At 42.3% G+C, this 15,029-nt stretch overlaps 1 protein-coding gene across 25 annotated transcripts in view; it reads left to right on the top strand.

Moving 5' to 3' along the window:
- Nucleotides 1-15,029, top strand: part of CELF2 (CUGBP Elav-like family member 2) — a 713,903-nt gene that overhangs the window by 675,323 nt on the left and 23,551 nt on the right. The window lies entirely within an intron of this gene.

Genomic DNA, 15,029 nt, shown 5'->3' with positions numbered 1-15,029 from the left:
CCCCTCAGGCAATAAATAGGTTCTTTTGTCTAGTGGCCTTGGGAAAAAAATTAAAATAGCTTAAATTGCCTGTGGTTATAGAGTAACAGTTTTTTGCAATTATTAGATGGTAGTGGATAAAAATGAAAGAATAAAAACCAGGTAAATGCATATTACTCTTCCATAAGTTTCTCACGGGTCTTTAGAAGCCTCATTTAATCATCTTTCTTGTCTTTTATTTTGATATGATAATTGTTTCTTTTATTTACTTTAATCACCCCTATTTGGTTAATGAATTGTTCACTCTGTTTTTCCCCACTTGCTTGGAACACTTTTCTTTTTTAAACCATTGGAACTGTATCAGTGTAGAGAGGCAATATTTTATAATGGTTAAAAAGTGGGAGTAAAAATCAGGAATCCTGGATTCTCTTCCAGACTGTGGCTAGATCTTATAAATAGATGCACTGGCACAGTTCCCAGTGCCTGCACAAAACGCCGGTAAAGTCAGTAGGACTCCACATGGGTGCCAGGGGGTACCCTAGCAAACGCATGTTCAAGAACAGGGCCTCTGCCTCCAATGCACTGTGTTACGCTTAGCTTGCCTTGATTTACCCACATGTAAACTTAGGGATAATAGAATTCACCTACCTCACATTGATGGTGTTAGGTTTAATTAATGTTTACACAGCACTTTTAAATTCTCTGGTGAATGGTGGTATATGAGCGCCCAGTATTATATAAACTGATATTATATTCCAGCAAATACACTACAAGATGGGAACATTTAGGCTGCACACAAAAGTCAGGAAATACAAAAGTACAATTTCACATACACCTTTAATTCTGCCCTCTTGCACATGTGCATCACAGTACAGTTTTTAATCGCATGATCCTGTACTGTTTCCTAAATATAATACAGTATACATTTTTTTCAGCAGCCAGTAGCACTGCCCTCCCAGGTGACTGCAAAGGGAAGGGAAAAGGCAGCAAAGGATAGAGCTTATTGTACCTGCATACATGCACACAATGCAATTTTCTGGTACCAAGGGGGATAATGTAGCTAACTCAGAAGCTAATTGAGCGGTGCACATAAGTAGCCTTTGTATTCGATCAGATTTTCACAATTGTCCTATACTGCTATAGTAAATATGCAGTATGTTGTGTAAGAATAGTTTACTATGTACCTTGCATATAAATGACCTTCGTGGACTGTGAGTATACACTGTAAAGTACTACAGGATGCTAGAGATATGTATCGAACATTGTAGAAAACAATTCTGTGGTGATGGAATGTTTTTGAGAAAGAGAAGATGATTCTGTGGTTACAGAATATATTATAAGTGCATATGGGGCAGTTAATTAGACATGCAAAGATAATTACCCCTCCACAAGATATTTTATAGGATTGGAATGCAGGACCTTTTCAGACCCAAAGCACAAACCTCTACCACCTGAGCTAAGGGAGTAACTCTATTTGCTCCCAGCCATAGTAGTTTTATATGTGCACTGGCTGCTAGAGGGGAACATGACATTCACTCACTTTACGAGCATGCTATACAAACTTAACTTTGTCATTTCCTGACTTTTGAGTGCTTATCCATGCTTGCTGAAGGCCCAGTTTCAGTCCTTACAGAAGTCAATGGGTAGTCTAAGATAGGTTTTTAATAAAATTTTCTAAAATGTGTTTTTGTTTTTTCTTAAAGATGCATATTTTTTTCTAAAAGTAAAATCCAAAAGGTTGAACTTCTTGGCTAAACAACACTGGAATGTCTTATTCCAGATACTGTACTTTATAAGGAACCTCTTTATTCTGCTGGAGCGTGCAGCTTTTACAATTTAAGATGACCAGTGAATGAGGCATAGTTCCCTGAAAAACCTGTCTCATTCACTGTTCACCTACACCACACAGCTAAGCTGGCCCTGCATGCTCAGGTAACATGACTTTATCAGCCTGCATACTTGCAGCCTAGAAGGAAGAGTCTATGCAAAATATATTGTGTGTGCAAAGAATATGATTTTCAACAGGACATTACACTCAAATCAAAACCAGTTTGACTGTGCTTTTTCCATGCCAAAGTTCAACTTTCTGGTCCCATCCATTTTAAGCAGTAGAGCTGTTATAAAAATAAAATAAAATAAAATAAAATAAAATATAAAAAGCTGTAAACATTTTTTATTAGGATAGTAAATAAGTTTTATATATATATATATATATATATATATATATATATATATATACCCATACTCAAAATAAGCTACTTTTGGGCAGATGCCAACACTGGAAAATTTCATCCCCAAAGGAGGAAGTTTCTGAAAGTTATAAAGCAACTGAAAACAGGGGGTTAGAATAGAAATGCTTTCCCAATTTAATGAGGGCAGTTGCTGCCAATCCCATTACAATTAATATGTTCTTTCCCTTCTTAAAAGTAGGGTGGTCACTTACAGTTAGTATTTGTGGTTCATTGGTCAAAACTTATTTGCATCAACATCATCTCTGTTCACTTTTCCTTAAAGATGAAGTAAAATTATTCTTAGGACATTTATTATTTTATCTACTCAATAACATAGCACAAAGATTGCTATTGTTAGTTAAAAGTATTCAAGTTGGGAACACAATTGTTGAAACGTTAGGCATTTTACAGAAAATTTAAGATACCTCAGCAGAGACGCAGCAAAGAATGTTCAAATAGACCTTTTTAAAAGCTCCTCTTTTTATTCACTTCAGTACAATACCTATTTCTCCAATCAGCAGTTCACGTCTGCCACAGTGACATTTTGTTATAGGCCAATGCTCCCACTGTGCTGTCTATGATTTGCTTCCAGGATGATCCAAAAATAACCATACCTGTAGGTGAATATGAACCTTGGACAGTTTTCTAAAGAATGAATCAAGGTAGATGGTTCACGCTGGAACAAATCAGTTTAAATCGCAGCGGCTTTCTCTTCCACTTCAGTATCAGTTAACCAGTTATATGTCTTGGTATAGAATGAACATGATCAAGTACAATATATTGTACTATCATTTAAAAAGCTGTTCATTACATTTGGGGGAGGGAACTCACCTCGCTTAACATTCATTATTTTTAGGGCAAAAATATGATCTATCAGATAAAGTAGTTTTTAAAAGGCATGTTCTGTGCACTTATGTAACAAAAGTACATAAATTATCACGATGTATTTTAATCTAGACTGATTTCTTTTGTAAGGTTTGGGTTGTGGCGTGTACATTTGAGAGAAACCAGACAGAAAGGAAAATCCTGATGGGGGTATGATCTAGTGGTCAGAACATGGGACTGAGAGGCAGGAACTTCTTTGGTCTAATCCCAGCTCTGACACTGTCTTCCTTTATTTGGCCTTTTTCAAGTCATTTAATCTCTCTGCCTATCTTTACCCATATGTAAAACAAGAATAACATGTACTTGCTGATTGCGGGTTCTGGAGTCTTTGTGAAATGCTTTGAAGCTGAAAAGTGCCATGTAAGAGCTAAGTACTATTAGGATGGTTGTGTTGCAACTGTTGATACACTTTGAGGCAAGTCATTATTTCATGGATAGGGAGCACTGATCCCTGGTGTAATTATTGCTATAATGAGCATTGCATAGAGTCAATTAACTTTCTATGTGTGATGCAATAATGTTAGTCATAATAATGTTACTTATTATTAATGGGAAGATTTTATTACCAAGCAGAGGATGCCCATCTTGGTTCACTCACCAAGGACTAAATTAGAGGCCTCTACAGCTGAAATCATGCAGTGCTCAAGTTAAAGAGCAAAGACTCTATTCTGAGATATTCCATGGCTCAGAAACAGAGGTGAACACACAACATACGTTGACCAGTGGGTTACAGTGGCAAATGGGTCTTGATTTTCCTAATGTACAATAGGCCATGGCTTAAAGTAGAATTTTTGTCAGCGAAACGTTCTCTTTAATTGTGAAACTTGTGACCGAATTTTTTCACTCTTTAATGCCTAAATCCATAATTTAGGCACTTAAACAAGTGACCTGATTCTCAAAGGCTCCAAACCACGAACAGCTCACGTTGACTTCAGTGAGATTTATTGGCACTTAACACCTCTGGATTTAGGAGCCTACATGTAGACACCCAGGTTTGAGAATATTGGCCAAGATTTAATGTTTTTAATAGTGGGGACCCCATAAGAGCTGTCAAGCAATCAAGAAACCAGAATGGTCTGTTTGTAAAATATAATTGTCCCTCAAAATGTATTCGTTCCTTTGCACATATTCCTAGAAAGTGTATTCATCTCAGATAAGGGTGTATTGCTGTAGTATTGTTACTAGGACCATAAGGAAGTTAAATTGATGAAATGCCATTGAGTGGTATGGTGAATAAAATCAACAGAACTTGCAAGTAAATACGTTTGAGTCTGTCCTGAAACTTTAGGAAGGGTCTTTCTACAGAATTTCTTGTCTCCTTTTAGAGTGACTATTAAAATTGTATGAGGTTAGATCTAGAAAAATCTGACTCTGTTTCCTCAGGGTTACATAACTCTTCTTTACAGTGAGAAAGAGCAGGAGTGTCCTACTGTATGCATAGAACAAGATTTTAAAAATACCAGCTGCTGTAAAAAGGATAGAAATGCATTTGTATTTTTCAAAGCATAGCATTGTTCTCGTTAGTCAAATAATTTTTTTAGGAATCGGAGTATAGCACTTAAACTAAACCCTGGATTAGAAGGATCTAATTCAGCACAAGACATGTTTGGGTTTTTTTATATATAGTACATTATCTTCTGCCTAAGGTATTACATCCATTGTGTTAGCACATTTCAGGTTTTACATTTTGTGATGTGTACAGGTAACGCTATGGAATATAGTACCTTTTGGCAGTGTGTCTCTACCACACAATCTGTAATAATTTTCAGCTGTGGTCAGCCACAAGAAATTCAATATAAAAAATAAAAAAAAGCTTATCAGTACAAGGAGCACGTAAGAGACAAACCACGACTATATTGCTGGCTTGTTCAGGTTTATTTTCTGCCAAAGAATCAAGTGCTGCTGTCACCTCGGCTACAGAAGGTGGACACTCAACCTCAGACACCATGTGCTTTGCAAGAAGCTCTGACTGAGAACAGGCTGGAGTTGCTAATTGTCATGAATTAATTTAAATCTTGTTAAAACCTGCACACAGGAAGAAGTTTAATAGTAATGGTTCACCACACCAGTGCTTTCCCCACACTGCCCAAAATTGTACATTGTGCCCAAAAATATGCTTGTTGTGATCTCCTGATATTCTGTGGTATATTACGGGACAAGTTCATGGAACATTTTTTAACCACATCCCGTTGTTTCAGTATTTAAAAAAATGCTTTGTCTGCTGTGACCTAGTGGATTGAATATGGTGCTAACAAACCTGGGTTCTGTTCCTGACTTTGCCACATCTATGAAATATTTATCTTCCTTCATAGGTTTGTAAGGCACATTGCTATCTCTGGAAGAGACGTGCTATGTTAAGTGCAAAGTGCTATTGCCATATTGAATTGGCACCGATACGTTATTTTCCAAAATTATGTACAGTACAAGGGGAACCGGTTGTGTAATTTTACATCAAATCAAATAGTTTTCTGCAACTTTTTGTCTAGTAAAGAGATGAATGATACACACCCTGGCATGTCACTGCCCATCTCACTGCCCATCCATGCTCAATCGAGAATCCACTCCGCAATCCACAGACCACTTTTTGAAAATTTTGGCTCTGGGCTCTTGGGTGCTATTTCCAGCTCTGTTACTGAATTGCTGTTTAGCCTTAAGCAAGTCACTTCACCCCTCTGTGCTTCATTTTCCCATCTGTAAAATGGGTATAAGAGCATGTACTCACAGGATCTCACAAAATGTTAATCAGTCTTTGGAAAGCCTCCTTTGTGAGGCTTTGATTAGAGCTCCTTAGAAGAGCTGTGCTAAACTCCGATAGAAATTGAGACATTCCTGCTAAAATGTCAAGAGAGCTTTGAGTTGGGCTGGGAGGGTCAGCCTGAAAAAGGCCTCCTTGGTCTCCTTTGCACATGGGAGATTTGAAGCTGAGGTGGCAGCTACTACTGCTTTCCCTTCCTCCTGTCTAGGAGATGGTAGTCTTGCAAGACATCCTTGGCCTCTTTCTTCCTCAAGCCTGGATCAGCCACTATGGAAGTCACTAGGCCTGGACATGATGATGACAGGGAGGGCCTGGTATCTCTGAGTCATCCCTGAGTTGTTATTACACAGTCTCCCCTCCCTATGTTGTCACTCCACTACTTCTACGTGACGCTACTGCTCCACTGCTCTTTGTTCCTCTTCCCATGGGGTGTCTGTCTCACTCTTTGTTCTATCCTGCGCGTGGGTAGAACACTTACATTTACTAAAATCTTGATCTTTGACATGTCAGGCAGCACTTCAGAGATCAGCGTACCAGTCTTAAGTTTTTAGTTTTCCTTTCAGCCCATCAACGGCATGTTAATTAGACAGCCTGACAGAAAGCCAGCCTCTCTAACCCAAGAAAACCCTCTTGCCAGAAGTTGCCCCAGAACATAGAATTGAATTGGTGCGTGCCTACCTATACTCATGATACAGACTATAGCACCACCAGTTTGGATGGGAGTGAATCTTCTGATTTGCTGGAGATCACCATAAAGGGCAGACGATTTAATGCCATTTGCATGCGCTAGTTAGATTAGAATACTTATGAGCCCTTTTGAAAGGCCAACTGCATCTTCCTCCAGCACAGATATTGAATATACCCCCCATTTTCCTCACCCCACCAAAAAAAAATCTTTACAGGAATAAATTAAAACTTGGAGGTGTGGTTATTATCACAGAATAATTAGACCCCATGGGATAAGAGACGCTCAAAGTTTGTTAATGCCCCGGGTTGTGATTATCTAATAAAGATGATGCCTCTGACATTGCTTAATTATTCTTCCCTTTTAGAACGTTCCTTATGCAGTCAGAATCTGTCATGTGCGCTCATTTCAGACAGAAATACTACCGCAAATCCCACCATGCAGTGTTATGTGGGCTGTTCGATTGACTCGAACAGTTTCCTCCTTCCCCCCTCAACCCTCATGTTTAGAATTTTTCTTTAATAAACTACAGCATCGCTGCACTTCAGTTGCTCATTGCTTACATGGCAGACATTTAACAGATGCATTAGAAGTGAGTCATTGGTCACACCTTCTTGAAAACCAGCCAGTCGCTGTCAGTAGCTATGTTGGTGGGGTTATGTAGAGAGAGTTGGTTTGGATGCTTCAGGTCAGTTTAGCACTGATCCTAAATAATGTCAGTTGGATGGTATAAGTCCCATGCTGCATAAGAAACTGCCCACAATTCAGTGAAATTAGTCTCTATCTTCAGGAGAGGGCTGGGACTGAAAGACCAGGGTATGTCGCCAATCACAGTTGAGTGGGAAGGTTTGTTTAGAGTCTGTCCAACAATGTAAAATTCTGGCCAGTGTCCTTCATCTCTTGCTTTTGCCAGCAATAAAATTCATTACCTTCACATAACATTTGAGAGAGACCAACCTAGTTACCATTGTTTTACAAGCTAAAGAGTAAAATGACAATGGAGAACTCTGCCTTAGCTTGATTATCCTTAAAGCCAGTCTCTTGTTTAGCTTTGCCCTCCTTCTTGTACCAAGCGAGGGATTAAAGGATATTTTTCACTCAAGGGACTTTCTGGGGGAACTTGTAAATTCCATTCCCTGGAATTAGCCTTCTTAGATTTTTAAAGAACTTTTGGTCCTTACTTCCACCCCACTGCGCATCTTCTCTTCCTTCTTTATCGCTGACTGGGGAGCTGTTAGATACTTTATTAGAAAAACAACATATACATATTTCTGTATTATTCTTATTTATTTTCACTACAGTAGCACCTAGCAGCAGTAGCCGAGCTCAGGACCCCACTGTGCAAGGTGCTGTACAAATACAGAGGGCTTGTCTTCACTGTGTTGTTAGCTCAAGGTATATAATTCCAGTGTTGCCCCTAACCCAACTCCTGTGCATACACAAAAATCTCTAGCCTCCAGTTAAGCAGGACTTTAAACCCAAGCTAGCTGGCCCTTTAGGGAGGGTGGGTTGAAACTCAGGTGCTGCTGGTGGTTGAGCTAATAATGCAGTGTGGACTCAGATACTCTGCACTGCTAACCCAGTCACTCTGTGCTGCTCTGCAGTGTGGCGTCTCTGACTCTAGCCAGGCAGTCTTGAAATGGGTCAAGCCACCACTGCAGTGAAGACATGCCCAGCTGATCTGACACTCTAAATACACAAACCAAGGAGAGGGTAAGAATGGAAACGGACGCACACCTTGGTGAAATGGTTGCCCAAGGTCACCTGGAACGTCACTGGCAGAGTTGAGACCAGAACCCAGCTCTGTAGACTCCCAATCCAGGAGGTGCTCCACTAACCCACGCTCATTCTGATGTAGCCTAGGGTCTTCGCATATGACTTGCACTCAACTGGAAATTACTGCACTGCTCTTACACTTTTTTTTAGTCAGGAACAGATTAAATCAGGATCCCATGCAATCTGCTCCCTGAAGTCAGAGGGGGCTGTGGATGCAGTGGTGAGTCAGAGACAGACTCACAGTTGAGGGCTGCCTGAGGAGGAAGATCAAGGACTCAAGAAGGGAAGGAAAACAAGAGTCTGTCTTGGTAGCTTTGAGAAGAGGAGACTTTCCCAGAGCAAGAGTGAGCCTAGGCTGGAAATCTGTACATGCTTGCAGGGGTGAAGCTGAGCCTAAAATTACGGTAACATTCTGTTAAGAAAAACACCAAGAAAGAACAAAATTGAAGTCTCCGTGAGCAAGCATTGGGGGTTTGTTGGTGAGCATATGCACATCCTCTGGAACTGGCTGCAGAGGATGAGAGAACAAACTGGCTGCTGTCTCCAGGCAGGATTCTTAGAAATGGAAAAGGTGCAGTCTCCAGAAAACAAAATCACCAGTGTCAAGCTGCCTCTGCCTGTATTGACTTGTAAAACACAGGCTGTCATGGGGAACATAACTGAGAACTGTCTAAACAGCACTAAGGGAAAGGTTGCGTGCACAGTGAATTCAAGTGCTCTTAACCCAGTTACTGACATGAATCTTTATGAAGAAAGCACCAAAACAGACACCAATTCCACAGACCTTTTTTAAAAAAAAAATGTGATCAGAATTATTTCCCAGTGCATCAGATGGATAAATGGATGGATCTCTTGCAGCAAAGCGCGGCTTTCAGAACTGTACAGTGGAGACTAGGATGCAAGCTGGCCATCACTGCAAGCTGTCAGAGATCACCAGCACACAGAGATGACCAATCCATACCCCAGGTCATGCCCCTGTCCTGGACTTAGGGTGGTGCAGCAGCTGATACTGTATGTCCCTTGGGTAGGAAGAATCCTTAAATTGCTGACTAAATCAGAATTGTGGCTGCTTTGAAACACTGGAGCATCACAAAGCAGCCTTGGGACAAAGCAGGATCTGGCCCAGTGGATCTTGACTCCTATATTTTGCTCTCTGCAGATATGTGGAACTCGTGGAGGATGTGCTATAGCGAGAGCCTCTGTGCAGCTAGGAGGCCCTCGCTGAGGCTTGGAGAGGAGAATTCTGCCCTTATGTTGCTTACATACTCTGACACTTACAACAAGAGCACAAACGTTCCTTCTTTTTAAACCAAGGCTGGGGGAGGTGGGGGTGTTAAATAGGGTTACCTCAAACAAATACAATAATGTTAAAAAGAAATAAATCCCACTTAAAAATCATAGAAACCACCATCTGGAATGTTGCTGTTTGGTTTTTATGCCTTGGACCAAGCCGTCATCGGGTTATTTTTGTGGTCCTGTTACCAGACATCTGCTCCAGTCTTTTGGAACCCAGCACGTTGCCCAAGAAAAGGTGGGACGTCAGTGACAACCTTTAAGCATATGGTATGCAGCCTCCTAGGGATGTGCCTTTTCCGTGGGATGTCTCTTCACTAAGAAGTCATCGGAGACCATTATAATCTGACATTTATCACAGAGAGTGAAGATGGAAAAGGTCTATTAGATCATCCAGTTCGTCTTCCTGCCAGTGCACAGTTGTGGGCTGCATGATCTAACGGGTCCTTTCATCCAGAACAATGATGATAATTAGCATTTATTCAGCACTTTAGTTCATTGCAAAGTACTTTATGAGCATTAACGGATTCTCACAGCAGCCCTTGGAGGCAGATAACGGGAGTCAGCTTATAGGCGAGGAACTTGGGGCACAAGAGGTTGTGAGTTGCACAAGAGCATTCCCGATGAATCTGTGTCAGACTCAGGAATACGGTTCTAATTTTATCACTTGTGTTACAGTCACTCCTAAGGGCCCAGCCAGGATCATGGCCTCATTGTTCTAGGCTGTATGACAAAATACACATAGGAGGAAAGAGTCCCTAACCCAAAGATAGTACAGTCTAAGGAAACAAGCTTGACAAAAGGTAGGAGAAAGGAAATATTAGTATCCCCATTTTACAGATGGGGAACTGAGACAGATTAGGTGACTTGCCCAGGGTCACACAGAATATCTATGGCAGAGTTGGGAAATGAAACTAGCTCTTTTGACTTCGAGTCCAGTAACTTCACCGCAAGATTACCCAATACATTTTCATACAGCACTGTCATTCTTTCTGTGCTCCATATCACCATACTCCCTTTGCCCAAAGCACTGACTGGTTGTGCAGTGCTCAGACAATGCAGAACAGGGTGTAAGTAATATTACACATATCACTGACTTCACTTGCATAGCTACAGACCTCACCATCCCTGAGCTCTGAGTGTCAGCCTTATGTAAATTGTCATCGCTCCATTGACCTCAGTGGGGCTTCGCCAGTTTGTAGTATCTGAGGGTCTTTACATCAGGATTGGATGTCTTGCTAGGCTGGCATTTCCAAAGGAGTTTAAGGGAGATGGGTGCCCAGATTCCATTTAAACTTTACTTCTTTAGGCTCCTTCAAAAATCCTAGCCCTAAGAGGTTATACCAGTTGCTGGGCTTGTTGCAGAAAACAACTGGGTGAAACCTGTGGCCTGTGTTAACACAGAAGGGCAGATTAGATCAATGTGTTGGTTCCTTCTGGCCTTCTGTGAAATCATAATTATTATTTGAACACAGCTATAGGTGTGACTGGTGCCTTGCACTTCAAAGATGGGCCTGGCCCCTGACCCAAAGAGCATGCAGTCTGAGGTCCAGATCCTATTCCCACTAAAGTTGATGGCAAATCTCCCACTGATTTCAAAGGGAACAGGATCCAAGCCTTAAATTCAATATGTCCTGGTAAAACAGCAGGTAAGGCTGGGACAATCAGATAAGGTGGTTACTCCTTTTGGTGACATGCCCGGTGACTGAATGCACCCCTATATTCACACCCTCCACTCTATTGTAATACTCTTTGTACAAAATATGCCTTGTGCGATGTCATTTGAAAACTAATAACTCACTGGTCAATAATATTAAGGCAGATGGTGACACAAGACCTCACTAGTCTTGACTGCACACACACACACACACACACATATCTAATCTGGATATGACATGCCCCCATCCTGGTTCACACTTTCATGATAACTTTGATTTTATTCATTTGCATGGGTATCCATTGAAAAGAATGGGGATGGGAATGAGGTAATAGGAGGGAGAGCAAATAGTTGCATGAGATACTGGATCAGAGAAATGGTTCCCAGCATGAGGTGCAAGGAGGGGAGTATGAACCAAAGAGCAGAGGCTGTAATGGGAGAACAATCATCTTGACCTTCTTATCTTTCACATATAGAACCTTTCATTCCGAAGAGGTCCCAAAGTGATCTACAAACTCTCTATAGAGGAGCAATGCAGGCCCCTCCTGGGGAGAGGGCAGCAGGCAACTGGAACAGAGTACAGCATTGGGAACTGGGGAAAATTTGGCCCAGGATTCAAGTACAACCCCTAGTCTTAAAAGTGCAACTGGATCTTTCAGCTGGTAGCTCAGATAGTTCTTCATATTTTCATAATTTTTAAGATCAGACGTCACCATTATGCTGATGTAGTCTGGCCTCTAAAGCAGGCCATAGAATTTCACCCAGAAATTCCTGCAATGATCCCAATAACTTATGGAGGAGCTAATGCAGTGTTTCTCAACAACTGGTCCGTGGTCCAGCATGGGTCCCTGAGATCTCCATGACACAGTTTAGGAAGGCAGCAAGCCAGTCCCTGGTATGAAAAAGATTGAGAAACACTGAGCTAGTGCATGTCTTCTAGAAAGAGACATCCAATTTTTCCAGTGACTGGTATCACAGTGATGAGTGCTGTAGAAATGCCTCTAAGCAATAGAATCTTGTCTGTCATGTTACAAATGGTTATAAAATGGATCCAGCCCTTTAAAAAATATGAAAAAATTCAGTCATAGTCTGAGGGCAGCCCTATTCTCCTACCATTAGTTCACAATCACCCAATATTCACCTGGCTAGAACACAAGCTGCTTCTTTGTTCCTCGAGAGTTTTGCTGGTTTCCCAAATGAATGGCACAGTATTCTAACTTTACCACAAACTGTGTGATTTTTTTTCTGTGTATTCATCATACGTTACATTTCTAAAGCAAGGTCATTTCAACTGAAGGAAAAGAGGGAAGAGACAGGATAAGCTCCTGTAATCCTTAGCTTGAGACCAATTTCAGTGTACTCCACAGGTAGGAGAAATCAGAGTTGAGATAACAGGCTTCTATACGTAAAGCTTCCATGGTATTTTACCTTTTCCTTTATTACATTTTTGTGTTCTGTAAGTAATACAATGTTTCATTTACCGGTGGTGTCGAGCGTGTTGCAGAAATTTTTTCAGCTATTTTTTTTACCTATGGTACTTATGCGGCCCCTGTTGCCATAGTATCTCACACTCTTTAGTATATTTAGCCCCACAACACTCTGTTGAAGTCCACAAATTCTCTAAGCTCCATTTTACAGCTGGGGAGCTGGGATGCAGAGACTGAGTTGCCCCAGGCTCACACAGGAAGTCTGTGGCAGAGCAGGGAATTGAATCTGGGTTTCCCAGGTCCCAACCTAGTGCCCGGACCACTGGGCTGTCCTCCTTCCTGCTCTTTACTCCATACTCAAATTATATTGTGTGCATGTAAAATCTTTAATCCTACGCCCCTCAAAGTAGCAGTCGGCAAAACAGGAAAGACCCTCAAGTGTATCTGACATGTCTCATGGCTAATTCCTCCCATCAGGTTTGCAGTGCAGATCATTGCAAGGCAGTAAAAATAATTGCAACATGAGACCACTGATTTCTGGGCTGCTTCGGTGCCCTCTATCGCATTTTTATAATAGTTCTGAGTCACCTGAATATTCAGTCAAACTAGGATAATGTGAACTCTAAATTCAAATTAATGAGAAAATCTGAGGAGCATGATCAGTGTTGACTGATAGAATACCGAAACTTGAACCCAAGAACACGCACTTAAATTTGGCCCCAGAGTTTGGTCAGTCACTGACCATCTATTTGAGTTGTGTAGATCTGACACCAGTCACCAGAATGGAAGAGAAGGATTTGGACTGCCTTCCTCATTCACAAGGATGTGTTAGCAACCCATCTGCTCATTAATCTCTCACACATGGGGAGTTTTAATCTTAAATTTTATGATTTGAGGTTCATATCTAATTTTGTTCTTAATAAAACGAATTGCTGATGTAACATGCAGCTGCCCACCGGATAGCATTAGCCACAGGGAGCTTATTACACCACTCATTTATCATAGAATCATAGAATATCAGGGTTGGAAGGGACCCCAGAAGGTCATCTAGTCCAACCCCCTGCTCAAAGCAGGACCAATTCCCAGTTAAATCATCCCAGCCAGGGCTTTGTCAAGCCTGACCTTAAAAACCTCTAAGGAAGGAGATTCTACCACCTCCCTAGGTAACGCATTCCAGTGTTTCACCACCCTCTTAGTGAAAAAGTTTTTCCTAATATCCAATCTAAACCTCCCCCACTGCAACTTGAGACCATTACTCCTCGTTCTGTCATCTGCTACCATTGAGAACAGTCTAGAGCCATCCTCTTTGGAACCCCCTTTCAGGTAGTTGAAAGCAGCTATCAAATCCCCCCTCATTCTTCTCTTCTGCAGGCTAAACAATCCCAGCTCCCTCAGCCTCTCCTCATAACTCATGTGTTCCAGTCCCCTAATCATTTTTGTTGCCCTTCGCTGGACTCTCTCCAATTTATCCACATCCTTCTTGAAGTGTGGGGCCCAAAACTGGACACAGTACTCCAGATGAGGCCTCACCAATGTCGAATAGAGGGGAACGATCACGTCCCTCGATCTGCTCGCTATGCCCCTACTTATACATCCCAAAATGCCATTGGCCTTCTTGGCAACAAGGGCACACTGCTGACTCATATCCAGCTTCTCGTCCACTGTCACCCCTAGGTCCTTTTCTGCAGAAAAGGCTACAGTGGCTACAGTTTTAGCCACTGTACAGACTCCTTATTTGCTTCTGGATACAATTAGACTTCAGCCTACAAGGCTTTACGTACCTTGGATCCTGGCTGACTGAGAAATCACTGGTCTCCACTACACACACACACACAACAGCAGGGTTTAAGACAGAGGTGGGCAAACTGTCCTGCCCAGCCCCTGAGCTCCTGGCCTGGGAGGCTGTCCCACCTCCCCTACAGCCACGCCGCCATGCGGCGCAATGCTCTGGGCAGCGGGGCTTCAGAGCCTGGCCTGACCCGGTGCTCTGTGCTGCGTGGCGAGGCTGCCTTTCCTGGTACAGCTGCGCCGCCAGCCACCGGAGCTCCAGGCAGCAAGGTAAGGGGGTAGGGAGCAGGGGATGGGGGGTTGGATAGAGGACAGGGGAGTTTGGGGGGTGGTCAGGGGTGTGGATAGGGGTTGGGGCTGTCAGAGGGTGGGGAACAGGGGTTGAATGGAGACAGGGGTCCCGGGGGGGCAGTCAGGAAGGAGAGGAGGGATTGAATGAGGTGGTGGGGGGCAGTTAGGGGCAGGGGCAGTTAGGGGCGAGGGGTCTGGGGTGGTTGAATGGGGCAGGGGTTCCGGGGGGGCAGTCAGGAAGGAGAGAGGGGGGTTGAATGAG

The sequence above is a fragment of the Lepidochelys kempii genome, chromosome 1, assembly GCF_965140285.1.
Source record: "Lepidochelys kempii isolate rLepKem1 chromosome 1, rLepKem1.hap1, whole genome shotgun sequence".
Lineage (NCBI taxonomy): Eukaryota > Metazoa > Chordata > Testudines > Cheloniidae > Lepidochelys > Lepidochelys kempii.
The sequence above is the reverse complement of the archived record's forward strand: the minus strand, read 5'-3'. Positions and strand labels throughout refer to the sequence as shown.